The sequence below is a fragment of the Diabrotica virgifera genome, chromosome 1 (genome assembly GCF_917563875.1).
Source record: "Diabrotica virgifera virgifera chromosome 1, PGI_DIABVI_V3a".
In the NCBI taxonomy this organism is placed as follows: domain Eukaryota; kingdom Metazoa; phylum Arthropoda; class Insecta; order Coleoptera; family Chrysomelidae; genus Diabrotica; species Diabrotica virgifera.
In genome coordinates, this window is record NC_065443.1 from 108,678,461 (window position 1) to 108,691,167 (window position 12,707).

The 12,707-nt window shown below is 32.3% G+C and overlaps 1 protein-coding gene across 4 annotated transcripts in view; it reads left to right on the top strand.

Moving 5' to 3' along the window:
- LOC114326938 (zinc finger protein 845-like) overlaps positions 1 to 12,707 on the top strand; it is a 99,859-nt gene that overhangs the window by 55,251 nt on the left and 31,901 nt on the right. The gene's annotated exons all lie outside the window — the stretch shown is intronic.

Here is a 12,707-nt window from a genome sequence, read left to right on the forward strand (position 1 = left end):
TTTTCTAAAAATATTGCGCCCCGAAACACCCATTTTCATCCCTTTACAGGGGGTATTTTGTGGTTTTTGCGAAACGTAGCCCTTCCTGTACGTTTTTCCAAAAAATTCCTTAATAGAAATATGAACAGGACTATATTTCCTACAATTTATTCCGCGACAGCATATGTCTATCACCCACCGTTTAACGGGGGTGGCGCCCCAAAATTGACAAGTTTTTAAAAAAGATATTTAAAAAAAAATATTTTTCCCTAACCCTAAGTGCCTGATTTTTGGGTATAGGTTATATTTAAGGGCAATTGCCCATTTTTTAATTACAGGGTGTTATATTTAAAAAAGAACCCTTTTTATACCATCTGAACCGCTTATGCTAGCGAAAAAAACTTTCAGCTATTACCCATGTACAAGTGTTATTTACAAATTTGTATAATGAACCCCCCTGTTTTCCCCGAAACCACCCAAAGAAAAATGAATAAAGAAAATATGCAAAAATTTACTTTGGACCACCACTGTTTAGGGTGCAAAGAACGTAAAAAATATATATATATGTATATATATATATATATATATATATATATATATATATATATATATATATAAAAAAACAAAAGATGTAGATCTTTGAAACACACTCAGTGATCAAAAGATCCACAGGTACTGGTTTAACGACCACTCGTACGAAATCAAACAAATGAAATAGAGAATGTGGAAAAATCCCCTTACGAATAACTCACACATCCACTATTTCTGGCTGGGAAAAATTTTTCGAATAGAATCAAAGATCCAAACACCAGTTCTTAGAAATGTGTTTCGCCCTCTTCAACCTCCGTGGGCTCGTCGGTAAAGATGAGAGGTTGAATATCTTTAGACACATTCCATCAAAAAACAACATCCGAGACATAGACATAACAGGAGCGTAAATCTACGCCCAACCTGAAAATGACAGTCTCAAGTTTTAATTCCCTAATTACTTTAGAGTAAGTAAGATAATGTTTATGAAAAAACAAAAGATGTAGATCTTTGAAACACACTCAGTGATCAAAAGATCCACAGGTACTGGTTTAACGACCACTCGTACGAAATCAAACAAATGAAATAGAGAATGTGGAAAAATCCCCTTACGAATAACTCACACATCCACTATTTCTGGCTGGGAAAAATTTTTCGAATAGAATCAAAGATCCAAACACCAGTTCTTAGAAATGTGTTTCGCCCTCTTCAACCTCCGTGGGCTCGTCGGTAAAGATGAGAGGTTGAATATCTTTAGACACATTCCATCAAAAAACAACATCCGAGACATAGACATAACAGGAGCGTAAATCTACGCCCAACCTGAAAATGACAGTCTCAAGTTTTAATTCCCTAATTACTTTAGAGTAAGTAAGATAATGTTTATGAAAAAACAAAAGATGTAGATCTTTGAAACACACTCAGTGATCAAAAGATCCACAGGTACTGGTTTAACGACCACTCGTACGAAATCAAACAAATGAAATAGAGAATGTGGAAAAATCCCCTTACGAATAACTCACACATCCACTATTTCTGGCTGGGAAAAATTTTTCGAATAGAATCAAAGATCCAAACACCAGTTTGATATTCAAAAGATATTCAACCTCTCATCTTTACCGACGAGCCCACGGAGGTTGAAGAGGGCGAAACACATTTCTAAGAACTGGTGTTTGGATCTTTGATTCTATTCGAAAAATTTTTCCCAGCCAGAAATAGTGGATGTGTGAGTTATTCGTAAGGGGATTTTTCCACATTCTCTATTTCATTTGTTTGATTTCGTACGAGTGGTCGTTAAACCAGTACCTGTGGATCTTTTGATCACTGAGTGTGTTTCAAAGATCTACATCTTTTGTTTTTTCATAAACATTATCTTACTTACTCTAAAGTAATTAGGGAATTAAAACTTGAGACTGTCATTTTCAGGTTGGGCGTAGATTTACGCTCCTGTTATGTCTATGTCTCGGATGTTGTTTTTTGATGGAATGTGTCTAAAGATATTCAACCTCTCATCTTTACCGACGAGCCCACGGAGGTTGAAGAGGGCGAAACACATTTCTAAGAACTGGTGTTTGGATCTTTGATTCTATTCGAAAAATTTTTCCCAGCCAGAAATAGTGGATGTGTGAGTTATTCGTAAGGGGATTTTTCCACATTCTCTATTTCATTTGTTTGATTTCGTACGAGTGGTCGTTAAACCAGTACCTGTGGATCTTTTGATCACTGAGTGTGTTTCAAAGATCTACATCTTTTGTTTTTTCATAAACATTATCTTACTTACTCTAAAGTAATTAGGGAATTAAAACTTGAGACTGTCATTTTCAGGTTGGGCGTAGATTTACGCTCCTGTTATGTCTATGTCTCGGATGTTGTTTTTTGATGGAATGTGTCTAAAGATATTCAACCTCTCATCTTTACCGACGAGCCCACGGAGGTTGAAGAGGGCGAAACACATTTCTAAGAACTGGTGTTTGGATCTTTGATTCTATTCGAAAAATTTTTCCCAGCCAGAAATAGTGGATGTGTGAGTTATTCGTAAGGGGATTTTTCCACATTCTCTATTTCATTTGTTTGATTTTATATATATATATATATATATATATATATATATATATATATATATATATATATATATATATATATATATATATGTCTTCATATCAAGGCGAGATCCGTTTGTATCATAAGCTATACAAGATAAGATCCGTTTTGCAAGGCAAGATCCGATTTTGGATCTCACCTTGTATTCACGTGTATATAGTGACATCTCGATGTAACAATGGTTGGGGTACAAGGAAATCGATTTTTGTCTGGACCTCATTTTGCACCCCATTTGGTGAATTTTATATTGCAGTGGTTCCACTAAATCCGCTGTAGAGGGCAGCGCGCGCGATCTGTTGTGTATATGCTAAATATATATTTTGCAGACAACCCGAGATCCGGTAAATTTGGAAACATCACAAATGAATTTCACGGTCAGCTCTCTCACTCGGCTTATGTCTAGCTTGAATAAGAATATTTACATTATTTAAGGGCTCTGTCCAGAAAGGCGATTGTCAAATATCTCGAGAACTAGACGTCATATCGAAAAACTTTGGAATGCTTTTTTAATGGTTTTTCAAAATCTATATACTTATGCAATAGCAGGGTTCTTATTCTGCCTGCGAAAGCGGTGGGTGTAGCAACTTTGAATTTTCAACTGAAACCCTTTATTTTTAATTAAATAGTTGAAATTTAGAATTAAAAATACACAACTTTTGTTTGAATCGATAATAGCTTCTTTAATCCAGTCGGAAGAGCTTCAAAATAATCGTTTTGATGACATTTTTAGGGTTTAGAGGTACTTCAGGTAGTTAGCTTAAAACGTAAGAAATTTTGAACAGTAAGGGATTAAGCCAACACAGAGCCTATCGCAAATGTATACTTTTCATTAATGTTTATTGATAAACAAAGCTCCAATTATATTTTACTTCAACTCATTTTAAGGCTATTTCAATAAACTAATCGGTTCTTTTTTCAGTTTTTTGGTAAAATATTGTAACTTATAGACGAAAATTCTTAAAATCGGCTATTCTTCATTTAAATTGTCAATAAATAATTAAATTGGTCAGATTTACATAAATTTTGTTATTCCGTCCATATAGAAACTAAAACAATTGTTACGCAGTTACACTGAGTGTCATAAAAACCGTGTATTTTTACTCATTTCTTTGAGCTATTTCACGTAATATCGAGATATAAGTTGTATTTTTACATAAGTTATATTAACGTTAAACTGACTTAATTTATAGTTTTATAAGCAAACAATTAAGTATAGCTAAATTTATAAAACCTTGTTTAAATTGTTTTACATGCTCTATAATGCGGTTATCTTAAATTTTGTTTTGAATGTTTTTCTTCTTACTGGTAGACAAAAAATGGCAAAATGTGCATTTCTGACATCAAATTGTTGATTACCAACATAGTTACTACTCAAAGTATTAAAAAAAACTAACCGTCGGTATAACAGGTGTCCTGGCAACCCGATGCAGAACAGTACCATACATGTTTTCCACTTTTTAGAACTGTCTTTAAGTGAAATTTAAAATCATTTACCACCAATAACTTACACTCATGTTCACTCATTACGAAATCTGTTACAAGAATTTCAGCGATTTCAGCCATTTTTTCAAAATTTATTTGGATTTTCTCTAGTAATCCTTCCAAAAGACAATACATAAATGATAAGTACCTTTTACACCACCTTCAAGGAGGGTAATTTATACAGGTACATACCTGGAATTATTATATGGACCGTTCACTCTTGTTAGAGTATAGTTCGCTCAAATATGAGCTCTTTTCGTCCATTTCACGCGGTAAATTAGTCCGCTTTTCCTTTAGGTCGTAGTTCATAGGTTGTGATGTTTTTTGCTTTCTCTACTATCTTCTTCCACTCTCTCCGGTCCTGAATCTTTTCTCTCCAGTTTGCAATTTCCATCTTTGATATTTCGTCTAGCAGTTGATCTTCCCATTTTATTTTTGGTCTTACTCTTGGTCTATTTTTTACTGGTTTCCAGTTCATTATCTTCCTGATCAGTTCTTCTATCCCTCTTCTTTGTGTGTGCCCAAACCATCTGAGCCTTTATGCTTTAATGAATTTTACTATATCTTCTCCTTTATTTATATTTATTATTTCATGGTTCATCAGCTTTCTATATTCCCCTGTTTCTGTCTTTACTGGGCCATGTATTCTTCTCATAATTTTTCTCTCAATTGTTCTTAACTTTTCTTCGTCTTTTTTCGTAAGGCACATTACTTCTGCTCCATAGGCTATCACTGATCTGATTGCTGCTGTGTATATTTTTGATTTTGTTTTTTTGCTCAGGTTTTTGTCCTTGAGTAGTCGGTGATATTTCCAATATACTCTATTACCTGCTTTAATTCTTTCGTTTATCTCTATACTCCTTCCGTTTTTGCCGTCCATCATCACCCCCAGGTATTTGAAGCAGTCTACTCTCTGGAATGTATTTTCACCTATCCTTATTTCTGTTATTCTGTTGACATTGTCTCGTGTGCTTATAAGATATTTTGTTTTATTCTGATTGATTATTAATCCTCTCGTCTTTGCTTCTCTTACCAGGGTTAAAAGTGCCTCTTCTAGTCTTTTTTTTATCTCGTGCTACCAGTCCCAGGTCATCTGCATATTCTATGATCTGTGTTGAGCTTTGAATAATTGTCTTTTTCAGCCCTGTGTCCCTAATTACTCCTTCTAGAGCGATATTAAATAGTGTCGTTGACAGACTGTCTCCTTGTCTTACTTCAAGTTCTATTTTGATGTCATTTGTATCGCCCTCATTTGTTTTAACTTTTGCTGTTGAGTCTTTTATTGTCATTCTAGTTAGTCTTATTAATTTTGCCGGTATCTCCATTTTTTTCATTTCTTTTAATAATTGTTGTCTGTATATGCTGTCGAAGGCCTGTTGGAAGTCGATGAATAGTATGTGTAATTCTATGTCATGTTCATAGCTTTTTTCAATTGTTTGTGTCAGTACGTGTATTGCATCTATTGTTGATCTTCCTTTTCTAAAACCCTGTTGGTATGGTCCTATAATTTTTTCTGTGTATTGATTTAGTCGGTTTCTTATAATTGTGGTCAATATCTTATACGTTGTATTTAGTAGCATAATTGGTCTGTAGTTGCAGCACTTAGTTGGATCACCTTTCTTAAAGATTGGTGCGATGTGTCCGTTTTTCCATTCTATGGGCATGCTTTCGTCCTTCCAAATTGTAACCATTAACTTCTGCATTCGCTTCGTGAGCTCCTCTCCTCCGTTGATGATCAGTTCGTTGTTGATTTCATCTGGCCCTGGCGTTTTGTTTACTTTTAGTTGTTATAATACCTCCATGAATCCCTGATAAATAGGTGAGCCTTCCTATTCATCTCTGTTATCCCTTATATCCTCATCCTCTGAATATGCCTTGTTGTCGTTTTTATATAGGTCCGTGAAATGTTTTTCCCAATCTTTTTTGTTTATTTTTGTGGCAGATTTTTTAGTACTGTATTGTTGTTTTATCTATTCGAATAATTTCTTGTTGTCTTTATTATTCGTTTCTAATTATTGCATTTGTTCAGAGATCCATGTGTTCTTCTTTCTTCTATAGAGTTTCAATGCTTCTTGTTTTTCTTTTCTATTAATCCAGTTGTTCCTGTTCGGCACTTTGTAGCCATTTGTTTCTTGCGAGGTGCTTCAGTTGACTTTTTTAGTGACACTCCTCATCAAACCATTCTTTCGATTCTTTGTTTTTTTGGAATCCTATTATTTGTTCTGCTGTCTCTATTATGCTGTTCTTTATGTTTTTCCATTCTCCTTCTATTTCTATGTGCTCGTACTGACCCAATTTCTGTTTCAGTTGTTCTGTATATTGTTGCTTTGTTTCTTGCGTTTTCAGATTGGCTATATTCCATTTCCTCCTTTTTCCTTCCTTATGATTATTTGCTTTGATTATTTTCATCTTAAGTTTTGCTGTCAACAATATGTGGCCAGTACCTCCATTTGCCCCTCTATATGATCTTACGTCTTGTACTATTTGTGTCCACTTTTTCGAAATTAAAGTATGATCTATTTGGTTTCCATCCATTCTTCCTGGTATCATCCATGTTATTTTGTGTTCTTTTTTATGTTTATGCCCAGTACTAACTATATATGTGTCTGTTGCTGCTGCTAGGTTTCAGATTTCTCCTCCATTATCGTTCGTAGTTTCATGAATGGTTTCTTTGGCAGCTACATTACGATTATAGTCCTCCTTTCCGATCTTTGCATTGAAATCACCCAATATTATTAATATGCCATTCCTCGGAATATTTTCACAGGTTTCTTCCAGGATGTCGTAGAATTCTGCCTTATCTTCTTGGTTTGCTTCTTCGGTGGGTGCATACCAATTGACTATCGAGACGTTGGCTTGTTTATTTTCTTATGTAAGATATCCTTTCATTAACTGCTTTGAATTGTATCACTTTTTCCCTTATTTTTTTGTTCACCATAAATGCCATACCATTCGTTCCCTGTTTGTTTTCTCCCGAATAATACATGCTAACGTTTTTCTTCTCAATTTTTCCTTCTTTCTTCCATCGTATTTCCTGTAGGGCTAGGATTTCTAGTTGGTATTTTTTCATTTTAAGAGCTATTTCTTGCATCTTACCTACTGTCAGCATGGTTCTAATATTCCAAGATCCCATTCTGTTTTGTTCTTTTCTTCTTATCGAGATTCTTTCTTTATTTTGTGTGCGTTATTTTGTTTTCGTTAACCGTTTGCATTGCCGAGTCTTTTTTGCCATATCAATATCATATTTCAGCCGCTGTTCTTCGTTTATTAGTTTTTTTAATTTTCTATCAGCTGTTCTCTCTCTTTGTCCCATATCCAGATTTTGCCATTCACTATTAATTTCTTGTAGCCGATTTTCGTTTGCTTACCTTTGCTTCCTTCGTCCTTTGCTATTTTGGTTATTTCCTTTTGTATTTCTTTTTCTTTCGATGTCCAATCGTTGTTTATATAGACACGATCTTTATGCTGTTTTAGTTTACGTTGCTTGTTTAGGATTTCCATTTTATCCGTGAGGGTTTCTGTTTCTATTGCGCATACTGTTTCTCCTATTTTTGTTGCACTTCTTAGTTTTATTTGTGTTTGCAACTCTTGGGCTATGAAATTTTCTATTTCTTCTTTTAATTTCTTATAATCATTTGTTTCTACTTTCAACCCAGTTACGATCAAGCTTTTCTTTTTGCTAAATTTCTCCAGTTGCTCCATTCTTTCATGTAGCTGTTTTACTTCTTTTTTTAGTTTTTGATTCTCTGCTTTTACATCCATGAACTCTTTATTGGTTTGTTGTTGTTCTTTCTTTATTTGTTTTATTTTCTGAAGCATTTCATCATTTTTATTCATTAGCTCTTTCATCATTGTCATCATAACATTTTCCATGTCTTCCTTGTTTTCGTTGCCTGCTTTGCTTGGTGACCGTTTTGTAATTTTACTTCTATTAAAACAATCATCCAAGTTTTCTCTTTTGCGTTTCTCTTTTGCGTTTCGTTTCGTCATCGGTTTCACTTACTGTGTTTTTCCATTTTCTAGGAGTGCAGCGCTAAATACCTGGAATACCGATATTAGATTATCAACAATACTTAAAAAATGAAAGTTACCAATTCACCGGTAGTTAATGGGTTATCTAAAAATTACCTGCGCACCAGAGTTGCCAGTTGGCCTGTAATTAGGATGGGGGATTAAAATAGATACGAATTCACCGGGACCCGGAAATATGCACACCCTGATATTCTAGTTACGTAAGCTCGTCCGATTGGCGCATGACGTCAGCAACAGAGTAAAGCATAATCCCGTCTATGCGTTCGTAATACGAACGCGAATGAAATTTGAGAATAGTACAAATGAATGATTTATGACTAAAAGAAACTAAGTGATTTGTATAGTTTAGAGGAAAATTATTAAACTATTTACTTTTATTTAAATTGATTTTCATTTATTTATAAAGTTCCCAGCTTCTTGATTATATTGGTATCCGGAAAATAAAAATATTCATATAATCGATATCTAATAAAATTATTATATTTCGTTAGTTGGCAAAAATTGATTAGTGGCCTACACATTAGTAAATATAATTTTTACCAAGGGGAAGAAAAGCCCCAAAATAAAATCATAAATTTAATGGATTGATAAAAAAACAAAATTTTTTACTTTTTAAATAATGTATTTTATCAGATTTATGTAAGAGGCTTGGAAAAGACAAAAATAAGTTTTACAGTTTTCATGCCATGCACTTTATTCAAATTTTGTGCATGTGAAATAGACGTACATACAGCAACTATGTAGCAGTTTTCATAATTTTTCTTTTACGCAATGTCAGGTTGTTAAGAGACTTGTTTAATTTTTTAATTCGGAAGTACATCCGAGACCTAAAAAATAACTTGTTCGCTTTGTTAGAACAGTCTACAGTTACACTTTGGACATAAGGTTTTCTAAATAATTTTTAGTTACCAAAATGGAATCACCATAATGGAATCACCATTCATGTGGAAGGAAAAACTGTCTCCAGTTACTTAATATATGACAAGAGAGTGTCTGATGGTTTACATAAACAACACTTACTCAAATGATCAACCCACGTGTACGTTGAAACATCTTCGGATTGAATACTGAAGTCCTTCAATTTATGGCAGATATAACCAGCCAAATTCTCCAAACCATCATACTCGAGGTCACTAATGTTTTTTCATTCTGACTCTCATTGAAAACTTGAAAATCCACAACTGTTTCGTTGTTAGAATCCAGCCTTTGGATCAATTGTCCAGAAATTGGTAAATCTGGGATGTCGTCTGTTTAAACGTTCGAAAATTCGTTCGGTTGTCTTTCCTACCCGTATATAACTTTTATAAAATATAATCAAGCTTTTTGTAAACACATTAAAAAAAATTTAATGGGTTTTCCCCGAAAAGAGCTTCATTTTTTGGTACTATGTATCACGTTAAAATATTTGATTTGGAATTTGAAGGATAAGATCGTCTTTTTTATGAGCTACAAATTTACTTTTACTGGTTCTATAGACTAAGAATATACCATTTTTTCGTTTTTTTATATGCTACATTTTTTCCAAGAATATTTTTTCGATAAAATACTTACTTTTTGAGTATTTGCGAAAAACCGCCGAAAAACGTGTTTTTTTTTTGTTGAAAAGTAAACATTTTTAGTCGCAAGTGACTCTAGTACCTACTACTGAATTAACCTAGTACGTAAGTTAAAAAAACTCTATAGAACAAAAGTTGCTTAAAGTTAGTCAGATCTGTTTCCGGACTTATTATGAACGTATATTTTTTCACCCTCCAAGTAAAAGCAATCAACAGCACAATTTCAACTTTGAAGTGGGGGATGGGTAAAACCTAAATCCAATTTTTCATGCAATTAGGAGTTGACCCTGAAAATTATGTGTATTTCTTTTTATCTTTTAAATCATTTTACTTAAAATCATTTTTTTAACTATCAAATAATAATTACATATTGAGGTATTTTATTTTTTAAATTTTAATAAAAATTATAAAAATTTTTACTTTTTTGTAATGTATTTTTAAAACAAGCAATCATTTAAATAATTATTTTGTAACAATTTGTATTCTTTAAGAATATAATAATTACATTTTGGTTTCGTAGTAAGTGTTTTTTAAGAATATTAATGTATAGTTTTTAAATATTGTATTGCAAATAATTATCATTATTAAATGGTTATTATTTGTGAAATATTCTTTTTCTTTTTTCACACCCTTATGTATGTAACAAAACTAAAGGACTTTCTGAAAGGTAAATCTAAATAGTTATAGTTAAAGTGGGTAGTAGATATGGTTGAAACACAATAAATTCAAAATATTTAAAGAAAACCACGGTAGACGTTAAAGACACAAAAGAAGCGATACCTAAAAGTTACATAAAGAATTCGAGACAACGCTATCTGTATATCGTGGGAAATATACAATACAACACGAGCTCCAATCGCTCGACTAATACTCTTTAGAGCTGGCATCAGTGTGTGATCTCGCGTTGACTGGTAAATATCTAAAATTTCGTATATAAGTCCTCCCCTTTACTTTTCAGCTACGGATCTCGTTTCGCTGTAAATTTATCAGAAAAATTTAAGTACAAAAATCTTTTCCCCTCTAAGTGTGCCATGATTAATATGTTAATTATAAAGATAGTTATGAACAATATACTCCAATAATTAATTTCCTATTGGTGGATCTCGGGTTGTCCTCGATTTAGTCGGATCTCGCCTTGATATGAAGACGTATATATATATATATATATATATATATATATATATATGAAAAAACAAAAGATGTAGATCTTTGAAACACACTCAGTGATCAAAAGATCCACAGGTACTGGTTTGGACGACCACTCGTACGAAAACAAACAAATGAAATAGAGAATGCGGAAAAATCCCCTTACGAACAATTCACACATCCACTACTTCGAGCTGGGAAAATTTTTTTGAATAGAATCGATAAATAAAAATACATACGAAACACATTTCTAAGAGCTGGTGTTTGGATCTTCGATTCTATTCAAAAAATTTTTCCCAGCCCGAAGTAGTGGATGTGTGAATTGTTCGTAAGGGGATTTTTCCGCATTCTCTATTTCATTTGTTTATATATATATATATATATATATATATATATATATATATATATAGGTCATAATTTGTAGCAGACAGTGTGTTATTTCATTTGCCGTAAGTACTTTATCAATAAAGTGAATAGGTGACGAAAAAAAAAACAAAAACTGGAGCCCGCCAAAGCATTTTTGAGGTTCACGGCGCCACTGTACCGTAACGTTTGCTTATACGAAAAAAATGCATATTGTCCTTTTCATGATCATTTTTCAGTGCGTAACAAATGATAGGAAAAAGGGTAAGTCCGTGATAATACACATTTATGACATTTATTCTAACATGACATTTTAGTTAAATCTGACAGTTGTCACATTTTATTTTAAATTTCGAATAAAAACAAATCAAATGTGTTTCTCGCATTTATAAAATGGTATTTTCTTTTATGTGTATAGTCTTATAAATTATACAGATTATATTTGTAATATTATTATCTAATTAAAAAAAATATTTTTTTATTATGGCGCCATCTATCGACAACTAGAATAAATGTTATAAAAATGTCACCGACGAAATGTAATCACCGACGTGCCTTTTTTTCTGTCACATACAATTTAATGCGTTAGAAAGAAATCGAAAAACTGTGACGCACTGAAAGATGATCATGAGAAATACTGTAGGACCTTATTTGTAGAGAAAATAGTGGTCTTTAATTATGTATAGGTAAGTTTTGTTTCAAAAAAATACATACGTAATGAGAAAATCGTAAAAACATGCTCGCCAAACTTATTTTCAGGGATAGGGGTAGTTTTCGCAGGGATGTTGCAATAACCATATACAGGGTGCGCCAAACCTCTGGTTTTCTTTGATTACGGCTAAATTATGGGATATACAAAAAAATGTTTATAACAAAATTAATGTATATCGAAACCGTCTATAATTTAAAATTATTTTTGATTATACAGGGTGAGTCAGAACGACGGTACGAACCAAAGTTGTGTTTTTTTTTAAATGGAATACCCTATAAATTAAATCATTTTTGAATATATTCTTTAAAAATATTAAGAATTTGTATAAGGTATTATAGGAATAAAGTTAACAATTTTCGAAATATTTACACTTTTATTGAGAAAAATGCTAATATTCAAAGGGCTGTGAATTAGGCTTTCAAGGTAATAAAAATTTAAATGATATGCCAAAGTTTTTTTAGTATAATGTTATTTTAAAATAAATTAACATATTTGACATATAGCCATAGAGTATACAGTGTGATCACTATTTGCAAATACAAAATTTTCTCATTTTTTTTAAATTGTATATGAATATTGCCTTTTGTAGCAAATATTACAATCTTTCTTTTGGTATAAGGTTGTAGATATTTATAAAAAAAACTATAGATTTTACGTTTTTGCGGATTTTTTATTAAAAAAATTTTTTGCACAAAAAATAATTATAATCTGGTTTTAGAAACATACATTAAAATATCAAATATGAAAATAAAAACGTAATTAAAGATTAAAATAAATCGCATACTATTACAATTCAATTGAATTTAATA